The sequence below is a fragment of the Phalacrocorax aristotelis genome, chromosome 4 (genome assembly GCF_949628215.1).
Source record: "Phalacrocorax aristotelis chromosome 4, bGulAri2.1, whole genome shotgun sequence".
Lineage (NCBI taxonomy): Eukaryota > Metazoa > Chordata > Aves > Suliformes > Phalacrocoracidae > Phalacrocorax > Phalacrocorax aristotelis.
This window is the reverse complement of record NC_134279.1, coordinates 15,859,336-15,879,352: the sequence shown is the minus strand read 5'-3', so window position 1 is coordinate 15,879,352 and position 20,017 is coordinate 15,859,336. Positions and strand designations below refer to the sequence as shown.

At 42.3% G+C, this 20,017-nt stretch overlaps 1 long non-coding RNA gene across 1 annotated transcript in view; it reads right to left on the bottom strand.

Moving 5' to 3' along the window:
- The window catches only part of LOC142056915 (uncharacterized), a 191,399-nt gene that overhangs the window by 64,721 nt on the left and 106,661 nt on the right, over nt 1-20,017 (bottom strand). Inside the window, exon 3 of the long non-coding RNA XR_012660470.1 lies at nt 11,306-11,419. This is a non-coding gene — a long non-coding RNA (uncharacterized LOC142056915). The remainder of the gene's footprint in view (nt 1-11,305; nt 11,420-20,017) is intronic.

Sequence of the window (20,017 nt, the reverse complement as noted above, 5' to 3'; positions counted from 1 at the left end):
GTGACTGCCTGGAGGGCTCCTGGCTCAGGCACAGCCAGATCCAACAAGTGAAGTTCTTCCCCTGCCGCCCCTGCACATTTGTGTTGTAGCCACGTACACAATGATGTGAGCTGTCAGACTGCTTGAGTGGGCTTGCTATTAAAATGGCTTTAAAGAGGGTAGCCAAGAAGCATAGTAACGTTATTTAAAGAACTTTTACAATAAAGCCCTCCCTCTTTACTTCACTTTTGGCTAACACTCTCAGTGTTGGAAAGAAAGTACAACATGGCATTTCTTAGTGAACACTTCTTAGTAACTTAAAATCCTTTAAGGAACAATACCTCCCACCTTCCTGAAACAACTAACAACAATAGTGAGATTAACATATCTGAAGAGTGTGTGTGTGAATGGAATGAGATAAGTCCTTTACAAAAATTTAAAACAATGGGGCAGCAACATCCCTCACAGTGAGTCTAAAATTGTCTTTCCACCATGAAAGAATAGTAACTCTCCTTTCCACAGATGCATCTCCAGAGCTTCATTATTCTTCCCACTGTTTGTCCCGTTTGTGTAGGGGGCCACACACAGCCAAGCTGCTGCGTTATCTGAGACCAAGGTGCTGGCACAGCCCTATATGGAGGGTTACTTCTGAAAATTCTGTGTACACAATGCTGCATGTGGATTTAAACCTCCGATGGGATTTTCAAAGCAATGAGCATTCACCTGCATATCTCCACAAGCTGTTTTGAAAACTGGCCTTCTCAGTGCAGCTAGCGGGGGAAAAAAAATATCACATATAAGAATGGTACTGCAGGCAGAGACTTCTACCTGCAAATCACATATTCAATGTCCAAGGCTTGATCAAGAGCAGTGGTAGGCTATAGGGGGGAATAATAATTTTACTTGGGCAGACATTGCAGAAAAGAGGGTTGTTGGTTTTTTTTTTCTCCTCCATCAAGCAACCAGATTCTTTTAATTTTATTCAACTCACTTGTCCTTTCCCTCAGTACCATTCAGAAACAGAGCAAAGTCTCAGCTAACAACAGTGAGGAAGACCTTGCTGGCTTCACTGCGATAACAATTTCATCTATGCTCCTAGCAAACAACCATGACTGCCCTCCTCATGCCACTCCAGCTGTCTCGATGACAATGCGCTGCCTGAGGTTCTGAAAAGAAAGGAAGCAGTGAGAAGGGAAGCTTGAGGTGATGTGGCATGGCCTTAGAAAACATACAGATAGTATTGCCATTACAGTCCCACTGCCCTTTCATGAAAAGCCATTTAAATGACAGAAAAACAAGGTAAAAGCTGATCTGGACAGGGTGCAAGCAAAGAGTGATTGCTGCAATAAAAAAGGTTATCCAAATAAGAGAGTGCTGAATTGTACTGATTGTCTCCCCACACAATACCTGGAGCATCCTGCAAGAAGTGAACCCTCCACCTGCCTGCAGGGATGGCTCCATCTAAATTAACTGTGTTGTGATTAAGACTTCAGATGCTTTTTAGGTCTTCAGTAATACCACTATTATTTATTCTTTGCATTGCCTAGTACCCAGTGCCCACTGTAACGGTTACTGTACAAATACAGAGCAGAAAAGCTTTCCCTGTGAAATGGCTCATAGCAGAATAGAGCTAACAATAATTTAAGCCCAGAAGCCATCACACACTAGTAGTCTCTATACACAAAGTCTAAGGTGTTCTCAGATTTGTAGATGGAAAGAAAATTTCGGCTGAGCACCACTAGGAAATGCATTCTTTAATACTTCCAAATTTGAGGGGAAAAATCATTATCAGTGCATCTCTCAAAATTCTGCATGAAAATTTTCAAAACAAGAGACCTATGATAAGGTGTACAGGATCCACAGCCAGGTGTGACACTACTGTCAGAGGCCCTTCCATTCTAGAAGCTCTATATGTTGAGCCATGCAAAAGCGCAAAGTGATTGCTCATTTGTTGAAAGACAGAGTAAAAAGCCAAATCTTAAAACATCAGGGAAGTGGGACATTTTCACCTTCGTTCCCAAATGCATTAAAAAAAAAAATTCAGACTGGTCATATTTTAGGCTGTTGCAGTGCGTCTGCACTTCTCTTTCATTCAGCATGGGTTCTAGGACCCAATTTACCCACTCTTCAAATGCTTGCTGCAAAAATTAGACTTTATGGGTGGTTGGAAAGACATCTGTTGGGCTCTACGTGTGCATCTCTCTTGTTCTTGTTCTAAATAGATACATAAACACAGTGGTACACATGTGCAAAAAAGTCCATTAAAATGTGCTGATAAAAGGACATTAGACAGCATGAGCTGGGGATAGCTGTTTTGGCCACAGAAGGGAGGTTTCTCCCTCCCCCTAAACATTACCATGTCACAGGAAAAGAGCAGGGGAGGCAAAAAATGGATGAGGCATTGGCTTCTCAGCTGGAACCAAAAACCATGAATATAATGAGAAAAGGGAGAAAGAGTCAAGGTTACTGGAAGTCAGTCACACATTCCTGTGGCTCCTAGCCTCCTCCCCTCACAAGGGACACAGCATGGGCTCTGTATTATCTGGTTATCTAGCAATACTCTTAGGGTTGGAAAAAGTAGTACACCTACTGTGTTCAAATTTGAACACATCCTACAGTACTGTATGATGGGTTCTCCACTAACACCATCAGCTGCACACACTGCTAATTGTAGAGGCGGCTAATCCTTCTGAGAAGCCAAGATGATATTAGCTTTCAACAGGATTTACATATATTCAGTCTTATTTCTGCATCAGCTAGCAATTACAGTTTAAACTGTTGAACATGCAGCTTGCTGTAGGCCTAAGTAATACTTAATAGCATTAACAACATACTTCCCAATAAGCCTCCAGGTCTCTACAGGCTCATCGATTCATTAGCCTTGCTGGGCAGCACCATAGCCGTTTGCTCTCATCCCAGCAGCTCCCCGAGGAGGCACTGCCGTACAAAGCACCATGCAAATGCCTGCTGCCCCAGCCCAGCCAGGAAAACTTGGTGTCAGTCCTCTAGTAAAAGGAACATCTGCATGTCACTGCAAAGTGGACTCACTGGAAGAAGAAAGCACTAACAGTGGGCTCAGAAGATGGTAGCAGCAAAAGCCTGAAGAGGAGATAGAGGGCTGTGCACTGGCTAGTGAAATACCGGCTTTCATGGCACATTGACTGAGGTCAGCCTACATCCTTACCTCTGACCCTTCTTGACCTTCATAAAGCTGGGCTACACAATCACTCCCAGCAACGAGATTTCACTTCCAGGGTCCACCTTCCAAGTGATGCACTGGAGGAAGAAGAGCAATGTATCCTGCCTGCCTGAGAAACATGCTTTATTTTATCCCAGCACTGTTGTCTGGTAAGCGTAGGGGCACTGATGGGCCAAACACACCCCTTGGAGACACCTATAGCCTGCTGATGAACCCGTGGCACACAGCATTTTATTTACATTCAAGTGCTGATAAATTAGGGTTGGAAACGCCATCTGGATTGCACAGATGATATGCCCATACCTGCTGTCATCAAAATGAGTGGCAAAGCTTTCTTTTTCTTGACATGGAACAAAAGTTGATGTGACTTAAAGACAGGCTTAAAACCAGGCAGAAACACAAGGGCTTCTCTGAAGCAGAGCCAGAACTGGGCTGCCCGTACAGAACATCGAACAAACCCAAAATACGGTTTTTATGAGCATTCCTGCCTATACACCCTTTTGCTAGCATTTTCATAGATACGGAACAGGAAAGGTTCCATGTTTGTTCACAAGGAAGCTGTTATAAAGTAGATGAATCGGATGACTCCGAGTCACCATTTGTTAATTCTTACGCGGTATTCACTCTGCTCTATCAAATGGTTATTTTAATTACCAGAAGGATTTAACGCAGTTGATCTGCAGTAACATAGTCATCCATTATTATATCATTCACACTTCATTTTCATTGTCTTGGCAGCAGAAAACCGACCTCCTTCTCTCCTTTTTCTTTCTTTCAAGAATTTGATAATTTTAGATATTATTATATAAAATATCAGAAGAGAAAGGAAAACCAAGTTTAAAATAGGGCTGTCAGCATTGCTTTGCCTTGGTTTTCTACCTCTGATGTACTTAATTGACATTAAATAAAGTCAAGTCAGTTCAACTTGAGATTAAGTAATCAGGGAGACAGACAAGTAACAGGCACGTATATACGCACACACCCAGGCAAATATGGAGAGAGGTATAAGGAAGCCCTCAATCCAAAAAAAAATATAATCAGAGAATTCAACATGTACTGATATGCTGTTAATACACAGCAGTACTTAGATACCATAAGAACATTTTCCAGCCAAAGATCTGGCAGTACTTTACAGAAGGTCATATTCTTTCACAGATGGGGAAACTGAGGTCCAAAGAAACGAAACAATTCTTTCAAGTTCATCAAGTCAGTGGCAGAGATAGGAACTGTACCCAGGTCTTGTGCCTCCAAGCCCCAGGGGATACTGAATGAGAGCATGAAAGAGGGAGAGGTCAGTTACACAAATTATTTTGTCATTGCAGCTAGCAGCTCCAGCTTAGTTGCTTTTCCAGCATGCTTTTAGAGATCAGACTTAGGGACTGGCTAGATGAGCTTTGAGTGGGAGAGATGAGGTGACAAGCTTTCCCAGGAAAAGGAGCAAGAACAAGCAACTAGATCATTGTGGGCATTCGTCTGTCCTTCATCAGAAATTACCAGGCTGAATGAGTAGTTCATGTTTATGTAAGTTTCTGCTCCAATGCAGGGGGACTCCCGTGTGCAAAGATGCTAGCAGGACACTGATTTATCTAAAGAGGTAAGAACTAGTCTATAGAACAATTTATGACCTTATAGTCATTGTGGGTGCCACTCTATTGCTGGCATCCCCTGCAGACAGGGCAATGCTCTACTAGGACTCCACTGGCATTAGACTGTACAACAAACAAATCCTCTGAGACCTGACTACACTGCTACAGAGGATGCTAGCACAAAAAAAAAAAAAAGCAGCCCTTAGAAATTACAGTAACTGAAACAACTTTGGCACCTTCTTTTCCTCTTGAGCAGAACTGTGCTCCCTTGTTTTGCTCCCACTGCTATTTTATGAGTAGACAGTTATGAGAGTAACTTTTGAGTGATTTTTTGATCATATTTTTAGCAGTTTAAGAGAGATCACGCACAGAGACACAAAATCCCTACCACCATCCTGTAACACAAGCTACTTTATTACTGGAGGTTTGAGCACTTTGCTGATGGATCCCCAGCCCACTCAGTGTGGCTGGGAACGTTTGCCCTACAATCCACAACAAGTAAGGCCAACATACAGCTATAATCAGGGCTGTCTTGTCACTGTAGGACTATGAAGCCTCTGTCCCTAACATTGATCTGATTTCTGGCAGGTCCCGTGACAGGTAAAAACAGTACCTGGGCCTCAACTTGGGTAGTGGAACTACCGCAGCTTATAGCAGCCAAGGGCTCAGCTCTCAAAGAACAAGTGTCCCTTTTCGCCCTGTGTGAGTGCTTGCAAAAGCAGATTTATATGTGGTTTTGGGCACTGCAAGCTAGATACTGGCTGACCTCAGAGTTTAAGAAAAATAAAAAGCAGATGAATGGCTTCCTCCATGTTTCTTCTTGGCTGTATTTAGTCAGACTTCAAGAGCAGATGAAGCTTGTCACTGCTATACAAGTATGACTTAATAAACTGATTGGCACCTTATTGATGCCTCAAAGTTACTCCACTTTTAGGGATGTCCAAACAGATTAAATATCAAAACCAAACACGAAGGGAAGTTTAGTGAGCTGCAGCTTATGTCAAGATCAAAGAGAGGGTTTACAGATAGTCCCTGGGTTCACCTGAAGACACAACAGGGGGAGGAATTAGGAAAACAAAAGCCAATAAAAAATTTCAGCAACTTTGAGCCATAAGAAGCAAATATTTTTCTGCAACAGAAAGAGAACACCCCCCACCTTACATAAATCATCCCATCCCTGCAACTGCATCACGTCATTAAGGAAAGCTAGGTGCATTTAAGGAAGGAAAAAAAAAGTCAATTACGAACAGAAGAGGAAAAGGTTGGAAATCTTTGAGAAAATGACACGCTTGTATTTTACAGCAGTAGACATGTAAAGCCAAGGGTTGTAAGGTTTGGGTACATAAAATAAAATTATATACATTTGAGTGAATAAGGCTAGAAAGGCACCAAATTACAACACTACCTAGCCTTGCAAATTTGTACTGGTGCCAGTAGCTATATCAATCTGTTACAAAGGCGGTATTATCACAGCTGTATTTGCAGTCAATACTTTTTGCCTCTTCAGGATTTTTATCACAGGCTGGCGAGACTACCCACATGGTACCAGCATTACTGCTAAAGCCACTAATACTAAATACATCAGTGATGTGAACCAAGGCGCTTGGTCTTACAAGGTGCTAAGAATTCTGGCCCCATCAGGGCTCTGCTACTGAAGAAGGAGGTAACTAAGCACATGAATTTCTCCTCTGACATGAACAGCATGTCAGACTATCATGTTAACTCTGGGCTTGAACCCCTGCATGCATCTCAACTCCCTGGTCACCCATATTGCCTAGGCCTTGCTCGTGGTTCTGGCTCTTCCCTAGAATGAGCTGACTCCTTGTTTGTAAAGAGATGCAGGTTCTGGCTGGCCTGGTTTCTACTCCTTCCCTGTAAGAACAACGGGCACAACTAGCTTAAGCTTCCGGCCCTGATATGTCATGCACAATACCAAAGGCACAGCAGATAGATACTCCACAGACATGCACCATACTCCAGAGACAGTCTGTACCAGAGCTAGAGAACATGCCTCTACAGAATAAGTGTGTTATAAATGTTAAAGCAGAGCTTCAAACCCCTGAGCTGCTGCTAACTTCAGTAGCGATGGCTTTTACTTGCTCAGAAGATTTTTTTTTAAAGCAGAGATGCCTGTCCTTCAGGTACCCACTGGTGAAACATGTGCTAGGCCTTTTGGAAAGTTATCCATTAATCCTTGAAATGTCCTGAAATCCAGCCAGTAGAACTCCAAAGTCTGAACCTGTTCCACTTAAAAATAGTGGGATGTAATGGGAACAGGTTTAGTCACTAAACCTTCATTTGAAGGAAGGCAGGGAGGAGAAGACTGTGTTCCTGAAAGTATCAATAATTGCTCAAAGCTGTACTCAAGTCTGCTTTTTATTAAGTGAATTAGTAAAATTTATATGGAAGAAAGCTGGTAGCAAATACATACTGAATACACTGAATGTAATACTGTGAGATTCTATAGCTACCTGTCTTTTTCTATGGACATCTCCATTTATTGAAGCAGACAACAACATGGAGACCCTGTGCTTAGGCTCAGGTCATTTGGGTGAGGCACGGAAAAACTTCTATAAGCTTGGTTAAAAAACAGACATTATTTGAGGTACTACACTATTAAACACACACCCTCCCCAGACCTTGTGCTCACAGTCTGGTAAGGATTTCCTTCTAACAATACCTCTGGGCAGACTGCAATATACAGAAGATTCATACAAATTCTAACGTATACTACAGGACAGGAGGTGAACACATTTGGCATAGGATAAAAAGATTCTTCATCACAGGTCAGTGGAAATCCACCTAGTGACTTTAATGGGATCTGGATAAGGCCCCATGTAGACTGCCAGATGTATAGGTCAGACTTGCATCTATGCAGGTCTTCCAGCCTGCACAAAATAACATTTCTAAAAAAACCCACAGTGTTTAAAAGCCACAGACTAGAAAAGCTGGCTCTCATTTGCCTAATGTTAAAGACTGTAATCCTAGGAAATAATTCATACATCAAAAATTAAGACAGACACTGATTTGATCTTAAAAGCACACTGTAAAATACATGCTAAAACACTCGGAATGGCAGTAATTTATACGTAGAGATAATGATTGTTTTTAAGTGATCAGTGCTAAAGCAAGCCATGGCAGAAACCCTCCTTGACTTAATGCTGGTGGAGAAGAAAAAATAAAGGGGGGGGGGAATTATTAATGTTATTTAGGATACCTTCATTTGGTATTTACTGCAAAATTACTGTAACATTTTGTACTGAGTGTGTGTAACAGGATGTGCTGGAGGCAGAACAGCAAGTTTGGCTTGGAAAAGAAGAAAGGTCCCTTTCTGAGAAAGCCATCCCGGGTCATCTGCCTTCCCCAGCTGTAAACTTTCCTGACTGCCTGTCAATGCAGACGCTGAACTGCTCCAGCAAGGTGACTGAATTCAGGGCTGCTATGAGGCTCATGAAAGCACAGAAACCCATCAAGGGAATCCAGGGCTGCCTTTCACTTGGCAGCAGTTCAGTTACTTTGTCATCATCTGACTGGGCACCTGTCTCATCCGATTCATTTTCTTTTTGCACAAAGCCTACTCTTTATCTTCATCTGTGAAATTTGAGGAAGTTTCCGCTGTGTATCCTGCCTGCCACTAAGCGCCTGTGACATCTGCCTGTGACCTCTGGCAAGGCTGTGCTTGCTACAGCAGCTGCAGTGGTGCAAAGAGGCTGCCACGAGACGGCAGTGTTTCAGAAGTCTTTCGCTCTGTCTGGACAGACAGTGCTACAGCTTTCAGGGAGACATGCTGTTTTATGTTACAGCCCAGGAATAATTCGCTGCTACAGAAAGACCTCCAGAGAACTAGAAAAGAAAAAAAAAAAAAGGACAGGCAGTGCAATTTTCTGTTATTTAAATTTGGTTGTTCAAGAAAAATTGTGTCTCCTCTGCTTTACATTTCTCATTGTAATGGTCACTTCATTTTCATTCCTTTCTTTTGCAGCATTGGTGTCAGCAAGCTTCGCCTGAAGCCATGTTATACTGCAAGCATGTTTGAGATGATTGGACCTGCTGTTTTCTCCAGATAACATTGTCAGAGCTGAACATGTTCATCCCTAAAGGTGAATGACAAAGCTTTTGTAACAGCATATTTTTACAACTGTAAATGATCCCAAGTAATTTAGAGAACATGGGCAAATGCCTGCCTTTAATCAAGAGGGTGAGGTGCAGGCAATTGAACTATGCCAGCTCATCACCTGGCATCAGAGCTTTTCTGCAGCTGCACAGCTGATGTGTAGAGAGTAGTCCAGCCTGAGGGGAGCTATTTGCCTCTTGCATTTGCAGATTTTACTCTGTCCTCCACAGCCTTTGTGCTTTCCCACCACATTAGTGCTATGTCTGAATCCAAGCGTCCAAAATATTTTATCTGAATAATTTTTGGACCTTTCAGTTTGGATGAAACAAGATATTCCAGATAGACTTTAGGAGGTATTATGCAGTTCTTGGAACCTCGTGAGACTATTGGGTTTTACTGCTGACGACAGTCATCTCACCTGTTCTGCTTTTCCTCAGCTGGGGCCAAGTTTTGTTCCCTGGAAAGGGGTAAAAACAGAGTGCTGTCTCCTTTGCCTTTAGTGATCCTGGAGAAAAGAGCTTGAGACATCCAAGCTCAAAAGGATACCAATGGGTTCAAAGATGAAATACACTAAACAACACGACTAAAAACAACTACTGAAAAAGGCCAAACTCTTAAAAGAGAGGAAACTGAAGAAATACCCTCTGAAGTCCATGGACAGACTAACAGATCTTGCTGTAGCTTCTGACAATCCAATCTTTATTGTTGCTTTTGGCTCACTCATCAGCAACACAGTTTGACTTTTAGCTTCCAGGGAGACGACGTGCTACTGACAGTTAGGAAAATCATCAGACTGCTCATAGCTAAGCACCTTTGATATGAAATTTCTGGAAGAGGAGGGCCACAAAATGTCATAGTACTATTTTTAAAGTTGCTTTTCAAAGTTAGACCTGCACTGCTAAACACACAGGATTTTGCTTTCCTGTTTGTGTATTAGTTACAAAATCTACAGGTTTTCTCTTTTCAGCTTCCAATAAAATGAACATCTTTTCTTGTGTCAGGTGTACCAGCTAATTGATATACTTGTACTGTTAGCAGAGCTTCAAAAATGCCCTTTCATCATCACGGCTGTTGGGGAGTTTACTATTAAAAAAAGTGTGAACAGCATAATCAAAGCTCTTACATCCTACCTGCCTTTCCATCAAGCCCTTTTCCATTCAAAGGTTTTGGATTCTTTCCATTATTACTGAACTTTTCCATTTATGTTTGAATTGTTTGGTAAAATGCATGACATACATGTTAAACTCTAGCACACACAGAGCATGTATATTCAATAACTATAAACCAGACCCTTTTCTGCATATGAGCTCATTGCTTATGCTTGTCTGGTGTATTAAAACATGCATTTCTGGGAAGCTGCAATAAAATAAAGTTTAGTAAAACACACTTCATCACAGTGATAAAGAAATGAAGTTGCATCTGGACTGAGAGACCATTCTAAGCAGTAACAGAGGCAATTATATCTTGCCTGGTGGAACAGCCAGGGAAGTTTAAGCACAATGTTTACCCTGAGTATTTGCATAGCATTTAGGAAAAAATTAGGTCTAAATTCTTTCTGCAAGACAAGAACCATTTTGGCAGAAGTATCTTTGCTTTCCACCTCTTCTGCCCCTCCTCATAAAGCAAACGCAAGCACCCTCATAGCTGTATAGCCTTTTTGGAGTGATGCCCGTAAGGCCTTAGGCAATTGAAATATACATCCTAGTACATTACTGTATATCATACCTTCATATATGTGTAAAACCACTGTCTTTCCTAAGAACCTGCCTTACCCCTGACCCAATGAGAGACACGCAGCTAGGGATAGACCATATTCACAAACACACTATCAAATTTGTAAATAGCACTGGGTGAAGTCTAGCTGGCTAGTAAAAATATATGTCACTGCAGAGTGGTTAGAGAAGGGGCCTAGGACTGGAACAACACTGTTCTAACACTCATCCCTGACCACGGTGTGAAACATCTGAAAAGATCCAGGTCTGACTGACACTTGGTTTACGTCATTGTAACTGTGCTGGAGTTAACACTCTGATTTACTCCATATTTCCAGTAGGGTTGTGGGGTCAGACCTTGATCCTCCCATGACATCTCCCAGCCTCAGTGCCCTTCCATTAGCACTGTACATCACCTGTCAATCCTCAAATCAGATGTGCTTTTCATAAAGAATGAATAGATTTAGCTCTGATACTGCATGCAGTCTATTTCTATTAGTGCTAAGGTCTGTCCCAAGACAGAGCAGCCTATTTATTCTTATTGTATCACTTACAGTCTTGGTTCTTTGGGGGAGCTGCTACGTGCAATGCATTGAGCCCACTGCTGATGCTATATAAGGGCAGATGGTGTAGCTCGCTAGCAAGCACACTGGCATTCCCCCCTGCTTCTCATAAAAGAGGTATGTTACCTTTTGGTTCAGCAAATCATATTTACCTCTTATTTGGCCCTCTTCAGCCTCTGTTTCTCATTGGCTGAGATCTATGCTTCATAGCTGCCTGTTGCTGGTTTGTTCTGTCAGTCTCATTTCTGGATAGATAGGAGCACTTTCTGGAATAAGATAAGCACAGATAGCATCAAGTAGCTAACCCCATTAAGTATTTATTTGTTTTAAATCAGATTACATTACTGGTGGAAAGATAAAAAAAACTAGGGTACTATGATATTAAACTGGCTTCATGCAGCACGGGCAATTTAATGTTTACACCAGTTGTAGAAGTGACAAAGCTGCAGTGCTCCTCTAGAAGCTAACCTTTCCACATTGCTGTTATAAGGTAGCATCATATTCTTACTACTTACATCCATTACCCTGGCAGAGTTGGAGATGTTGAGGAAGAAACCACGTTTTGGAACGAGCTCTTCAATCTAGACTTTGACTGGGTCACCACAAAGACCTGAGATGAAGCTGACTGAATAGTGAAGTGGAACGTTTCTCATCACTAGTTATGTGCTCTAAGTCCCGCAGTTTTCTTTGAATGGCAGTTCTCAAACTGCAGAATACAGGCAGTAATAAGGTGATATGTTTGAGGCATCAACATAAGACGCTTTATAACTCTATTTGCTAAAGTTGCAGTCATGCTTCACCAAACTTGTTGGAGTTTAACTTACAGTACATCAGCATGTCTTTGCAAATGCTTGCTTGTAAGTACACTTTCTGAAGTTTAACTGGGCCACTGCAGTTGGCTTTCAAAAAAACCATTCAAAGGGGCAAGTGCTTATTTGTGGCTTCGTGGTTTATTTACACATGAACATAAGAAATCCACAGCTAGAAATCTGAAGAATTACTCTAAATGTCTATAGATACCAGTAAACTGAAAAATAAAGATACATCTGTCAATAATAGTGCCTTTTTTTCCTATTTTCATAATAAAAATTTTAAAACCTTTCATTAAATTAGAAAATTTTGTCTGAACATACTTTAAGTTGTAGTTTATGCAAAAACCTACTAAAAGAAGAACACAACAGAAAATGCCTTTAAGATAACTTAAGTAACTTCAAACAACGCTGTTCCTGGACCTGGCACATTGCACTTGTGTTAGGCCTTTAAATTGCCATGCAAGTAGGATGTCTAGGTACCAGATTACAGCCATATATAAATTCACTATGGAAAAAGAAAAGTAAAATTAATGGCAACCTAAGATAGCCATTATTGCTGGCTCACTCGAAGCCAGGCCGCAATGCAAGAAAAGCAAATTTGCTTCTGTACTGACAGTACCAGGAGTACACAACTCTGGGGCTGGACCCCTGCACAGCATGGAGTGTATTTACAGCCAAAAATCTCCCAGCAACACAGATACATGCAGATAAGTTGGAATTTTATTCCTTTGGATGTTTCTTTTGGAAATAAGGTGTGTTTGGGGTTCTTTGGGACTAACAGAGGCAGATAAATGGCCTCTGAGGTAACTGCTTGAATCCAGTTCTGGATTTTTTTGTTGTTTTAGATTAGTCATGTGATCAACAGGAAAATTTTATGAAATTGGCATTCCTGTTCTGTTTTTGAAAGCTGTCCTTTACCACGGCTTTGGGAGAGCATTACCCTCAGAGCGTTGTCCGGATATCAACGCACCTGGGCTTACAGGGTTCTTTGCAATTAATACATCATGCAAACAAATGATGTTGTGGAGCACAATATGGCATCTTTCATGATCCCCCTCCTGCAGAAAAATGGCTCTTAAGTTTAGATGGAAGGATGTAGACCAAGCAGCAGAGTGGAAACATAAGGAAGCCCCAGAGAACAGTTGCTATGAGACACTACTGTGACGTTTCAGACCTTCATATCATAAATATTGAAAATTATTTCCCCTGATCCTAACCCCCAAAAAGTCTCCTTCTCCAAGGAGGAAGATGAGAAGGGAAATATTTTAATATTGTTTCAGGTAGAAAGATTTGATTTCCAGCACTGCTATCAAGACTGGATGTTTCATTTCACGTTTCCTTCAACATTTTCTGGATGTAATAAATGTTGTCATCTCTGTTTCTACCATCAGAAAACTGTAAAGCTGGATTCTCAACCATTTTTGCTTATTTTTTTTTCCCCTCCAACAGAAGATTTTTCAGCTTGTTTTCAATATTTATAGTTAAGCTGGTGCCTTCCTGCCACCACTGAAGAGAAATGAGTGCCTGACAGCATGAATGCCACACTGCTTACGAAGACTACTTTCACTGGATAGCAGTTTGGAGCAACATATTTTATAATTATTAACACATTAGCATTCCAACAAAAGATAGTCTGCTTTCTCCTTTCAGAGTACACAGCAGCAACACCATCACCATAATAGTTAAAACATTATCCTGGCCTGCCAGAATCACTTGCTCACAATCTGCCATGCTGAATTAAAATGTTCCTTCTATTCCCACATACTTTACAGGTTATTTATGTTTAATTTAGCTTTGGGTTCATAAACCATAACCACACCAACACTATCCTTTCCTTTCCCCCTTCCTCCTTATGCCTCTGTGTGCATGAACCTCGATTACTAGCTTCCTACCCTAACCACAGCTAGGCTTTAAGCATCTTTTGTGCTATCACTGCTACAGGGTAGGAGAGCAGCCATCTCCTGTGTTTGCCAGCCTACTACAGAGGAGACTATGGACTTCAGCTCTCACTGCTCCCAGCAGGCACTTCCTGGTGCATGAAATCCCACAGAAACATGACTCAAGTTAGGGTATCCTTGTTGTTAAGCCTGCCAAATACTGCTCTGTTATTCCATTTTATGAGCAAAAAGACTACAGCCTTGGGTGCAATTATTGTGCCTCTTTCTGTGGCCTTGGGCAGGTGATTTATACATGCCAAATACAGCAAGTAAATCACAATCATATCATGCCAAGAGAAATACTGTGGAAGCGTCACAGCACTGAGGTGAGGCTGGAAGGTGAACCAGATTGTTGGGGATCCGAGTCTAACTTCCACAACTACTACATTTTCCTCAATAAGGCTCAGCAGGTTGGTCAGTGCAATGTTGAGGGCCAGCACCCGTCCACTCACTGACACTTGCCCAGTTTCTGTGTTTAGACTAAAAGCCTCAGATACTCTCTATGCAATGTGGAGCCCCTGCTACAAAAGAGACTTTGATCCTCCGATCCAAATGAGACTCTGATCTTGGTTGGGGCTCATAGGTGCAAAGGCTGGAGAAATAATAACAGATGGAATATCACAGTGATACATTAATTACCATATAGAACCATATAGAGCTAATCGGGGAACATTTCTGGGCAAAGATCTCATAAATAAACCAAATGCGAATGCATAAATAAGTAGAATGCAAACACATAGGGCCATTATAAGGGCAGATGTGTGAAACTTTTTTTTGTCTGTATGTTAAGCAGTCCTTGACATCTCTTTTAAAATGTATATATTTACACTGGCAAAAGAACAATCCTTTCTACCTAAACTACAGAGAGAATCCAAAAACATGCTGGATAGCTTTACCATTCAGATCTATTTTGTCTTTCTTTTCAAGTATAATCAAATCCCTTCCCATGCCTACCTGCCCGTTACATTTCTGAAGAGCCAAGTGTTGGAGTCTGAGGAGAGTATTTGAAGTCATATGCATGCACTGAAGTTAAAAAACCGAACCCAAGGAATATCTTCCTGAAAGCGGGCATTACAAATCTTACTGGGAAAAAACCCGAGATCGGGCAAATCTTGGTCCCTCCAGAGATACTGGACTCTCTAAGGCTTGTGTATTTTTATTACTGTTTCACATCAGAAGCTCAAGGGACACTATTTTAAAGGTCAGCTTGTGAAAGAGAAGCACATGGTACCCCCCCATAGTTGTAGCAAGGACTAACAAGACACCATCGGTTTCAGCACTAGGAAGGCAGAGGGTGCAAGATGGGGCCAGAGGAATTACAGCAAATGTACCAGTATAGAGGATGCAACTTAATTCAAGTAACAAACTCAATATACCTTAAGAGGAGAGAAGGATTAGAGAAACATAGACCCCTCAACTCCTGTTCCCTCATCTCTTTTATCCTGGGTTTGGGGTTATCACCTCAGCCACAGCTCTCCTGAGGCTGGCTGGCTGAGACCTTGCCCTGAAAGCAAAGCGCTCCTTGTGAGGAGTCTGACTCCTCTGAAGCATTGCAGCTCAGGCAGACACTTGTCCCAGGGGAGCTAGGTCCCCAGCAGTGGCAGCACCCAGTGCTGCTGAGCCCCCCACGCAAGCAAAGCCCCTCAGGTAGGCCATCCCCATCACTATGCTTCTGCTCTCCCCTCATAAATTAATAATTTCAAGCACCCTCCTACTCAGCCATGGATCTACCAGGTAAACAGTGGTGCAAACATGAATGTTAAAAATTTCTTTTAAAACCAACAAGTATTCATAGTCATACAAACATAGGGCCTAGGGATATCATGTATTTAACTAACGTACATTTCACAAGGCAGGGTTTTCCCCAATATTCTGGAGCAATAAGCTCCTTTGATTAATTGCAAAGTATATTTTATGTTTTTAAAGAATTTCCTTTAAACTATGTAATATAGCTGGCAGGCTACCATTAATGGCTATTTTCAACCCTGGCAAAGGATTTCTATTACAACTGCTTGTCCTCTATTGCTTGTAATTTTCCTTAAGTTTTACCTCTCAGGCTGACATTTTACAAGCTTGAAGTCTGCCCAAAAAGATAGTTTTTTTGAAAGCTCAAAAAATTTTCCCTTCAGTTCAGTGGTGTGGTTTTAACAAGGGTCCTTCACACAAGCCTGGTAAAACTTGCCTCACTGGAACCAAAACCAACACACATTTTGGTGTCTATTCCTCCAATCATGATGCAGAGACAGAACAAAAGAATTATTCAGCCCAAGACTGCTGGACTCAGTAGGCTAAATTCTTCCATGGCATAAGCCCTTGCAATGTCCCTGAAGCCAATGGGATTACACTGCTTTACACCCAGGCTGAGTGAAACTTGCTCTCTTCCTGTGAGCAAGCAGCTCAGACTTTTTCTCATTGCTCTCCATGTTATTTAAAGATTTGTTTTTTGTAGCTGGCAGGCTCTCCCTTTGAAGCGTTCAATCCAGAGAGAGTTCCCCTGTTGTGAGTTTAAAATGTTTTTGCCACACAGGCCGCTGGTCCCTCCACATGGGGCTCCACGAATATCCCCTGTCCCCCTACACCTCCTCCCTCTGTCATGCCCATCTCGATTTAGGTCTTGCATCTCTTTTTTATAGTCCATTCCCACCATTGCACAGCCTCAGGCAGGGTCATTTGCTGCCTCTGCAGCTGCCAGCAACACAGAAAATGAAATGTAGTTTTGGGAAGGAATGAAGGGGGTGGGGCAGAAGGCAGTATAAATGCTACATAGAAAACTACTCAGATGTAAAAGAAAGATTGAAGGAAGAGGAACACTGTCCTTACCATCACAGAACAAGACTTAACTGCTCTGAGAGCTGCATGAAAGCCAAGTGTCATAAATGAAACAGAAGCAATGGAAGAGGACTTAAAAGGCAGGTCACGAGAGGTCTGAGTAGAACTGTGAGCACACCTAAAACCAGAGATGCTCTGGTGGTCTCCCAGAGGAACCACAGACACCAGCCCTGTCCTGCAGACCTGCCCCAGCTGATTCAGCCCCAAAGCCCTGGCCCTGCCAGACTTCACCTTGCCCTGCTGCAGGCAATGGCAGCCCACCTCTTCCCTCTACTGCCCAGTGCTGCAGAAAGTTGGCTGAAAAAGAAACCCAAGCCCTTACTGCGTTCACCAGAGGAGGAGTCAGGACCAGGGAGGAGCACTGGTGAAAGCATCTCTCAGGCACGGTAGACCTCTGGGGAGCACTGATGTTTTTTAGCAGACCAGAAAGAGAAGTGCTCTCTCATACCATAGCTTACTGCACAAGCATCTGTAAACACAGGAGAGCTGCTTCTGTTTTTCAGTACTGGAAAGGCAGGGAGACTGTCAGCAAATCCTCAAATCCCACAGGATCTTGAAGGGCAACTAGAAAGGAAATATTATCTCCCAAACAATGGGAATGCAACACCCTTTCATTTATCTGAAATAAGAGGGATCAGCTGGCCCTGCTGTCAGGAGGCAGATCCAGTGCAGCGAGGGCATGGCTCCCACAGAGGTTCAGGAGGATCATTAAAAAGTGGCTAGGCTTTTATTTCTACCCCCTTTTCTCTGTGCCTTTTTAACAATGAGCCATGTTTCACAAGGAGTAGACCTTTCTCCCTCACCGACCTCTATGCTCCTTGCTGGGGCTCCCATGCAAAGGCTCCTGGTCAGAGGCAGCCTGCAGAAAGAGCCATACAAGGTCCATCTGCCCTGGGTGGGGTGGGGCTCTGCTTTCTGGAGGTCTCAAGGGTCCTGAAGCACCATGTCCATGGAGAGGAGGTTATGTTCCCTCCACTGGCTCTAGTGGCCAGCTGCCCTCCCCTGTTTCCAGGTCTACAAGAGTCATGTCCTGGCTACCACTTCTGCAGGGTCTTTTGTCTCAAGAAAATAGATCAAGAGTCCTTGTGCCAGCTGTGACTCTGCCAGACTTTCATCAAGAGGGGCCGAGTGCTCACACACCCCACCTCCATCCTCCAACCCCCCAGATAAGACATCTCAGACTTTCCTCCAAAGATACTCAAAAACTGACTGATAGAAATACCTGAAAGAGGTAAGAGGATGAATCTCACTAGCTCTGAACAGGACTCCTGGCCTTAAATTTCAGAGCATATTTTTTAAAACTTTTTTTTAGTACAAAGTTCTCCCTTAGTCATACTTGTACAAGTGAAAATCACCACCTTGCTATGTTTAGAGGAATAGACTCTCTATGGCTATTAATTATCTGCCCTTTAAACACAAGCCTTCACCCAAACCTGTATTTACCCTGTGGGAAAAGTGTGCCTTTTTCACACCTCTTATTGTAAACCTGGGGGCAACCCAGGCTGACAAGAGACAATGGTGAAAACCACCTGCTCTTATTCAACAAGATATATCACCACAACACACCCTTCTAACAACCCTGCTGGGCAAATAGGAAATAACGATCCTATGGATGTATTTATCAGAATAAAATACCACATCAAAACCTAAACACAAAGCAAAACCATCACCCTACAAACTCTAAGATTAATAAAAATTATTACTTACAATTTTCCAGCAAATGCAACCCACATTGGCAAACAAAATCCATCTTTTTCACAGGGAGAAAATGGTTCTCTCAGTTATGAATAGGGGGTAGCGATCCTATTTGACACTTTGAAAAGAAACTCAGTATTTTCTCCTCAGTATTCTGCTTTGAACTTTTCCCAGTTTGGGGTGAAGATCAGGATGAACACTGCAAAAAATAATCACCTTGCTCATCCCGGACCTGGTCAATTTACTTATGGACACAACCGTGAAGAGGAGGATGTTAATAAAGAATCCAGTATTTTTCCCTGCACTCAGGCCTTTAGGCCTGATTCTCACTTCAAACTATGAAGAGGAATTATGCATAAACAGCAGGAGTTAACTCAAAATTAGAATGTTTATGCCTGTTCTTTCTCCTTTTCAATGAAAAACACTGGCTATTTTGCTCACAGAAAGATTATTGTGTCAGATCCCATAACTAGGAGTAAAAAAAATTGTGACCAATGCATCCCTATCACAAATCTCCTGGGACTGTTGCTGAGGCCTCTGGTGCTCCCAGGAGCAGGTAGCACCTTCAGAGCTGCAGAAGGGCTCAGCAGCCACCAGGTAACACAAGAAGGAAATTGCAGCAATAGGAAAGTTCAGAGAGACAAGGAAATAACTCCATCACACTAGAGGGCTTGGGTTTTTTGAAAATGCATGATGGGTACATAAGAGGGGATGCATCCATGGAACACACTGATATCTCAGTGCCCTTTTTCAGAGACAGTGTGCATGGTACAGGAACTGCTGCAAATTGAAAAATCCCCTTCAGTACAATGAGATTGTATTGGTAATGCCAATCTACTCTGTGTTAGTACTGCTTTTTCATAGAATCAATGAATGTTTTGGGTTGGAAGTGACCTTTCAAGGTCATGTAGTCCAGCCCCTCTGCAATGAGAAGGGACATCTTGACCTAGATCAGGTTGCTCAGAGCCCTGTCCAACCTGACCTTGAGTGTTTCCAGGGATGGGATATCTACCACCCCTCTGGGCAATCTGTTCCAGTGTTTCACCACCCTCATAGTAAAAAATTTCTTCCATATATCTAGTCTGAATCTACCCTCTTTTAGTTTAAAACCATTACCCTTTGTCCTATATCTCAGCATGCCCTACTAAAAAGTTTGTCCCTGTCTGTCTTAGAAGTCCCCTTTAAGTACTGAAAGGTTGCAATAAGGTCTCCCTGGAGCCTTTTCTTCTCCAGGCTGAACAACCCCAATTCTCTCAGCCTGTCTTCATAGGATAGGTGTTCCATTCCTTTGATCATTTTGGTGATCTTCCTCTGGACCTGCTCAAACAGGTCCATGTCTGAGGACTTCAGAGCTGGATGAAGTACTCCAGGCGGGGTCTCATTTTATTTGCTTGTTTTTAATGCTCCAAGTTCTTAGATTTTTTTCCGCATGACTAAGGACAATTTTGCCATGTTTTAGGAATAAATCCTTTAGGATTTCTAAGGCTCCTAGAAATCCCTGAAGAAAGATGAGTCCTTTATGTGTGTCATCCTTATATTTTAGATAGTGGCACTAACCATCTCTTTGGTGACTCTTCCACATTAGCTGCAA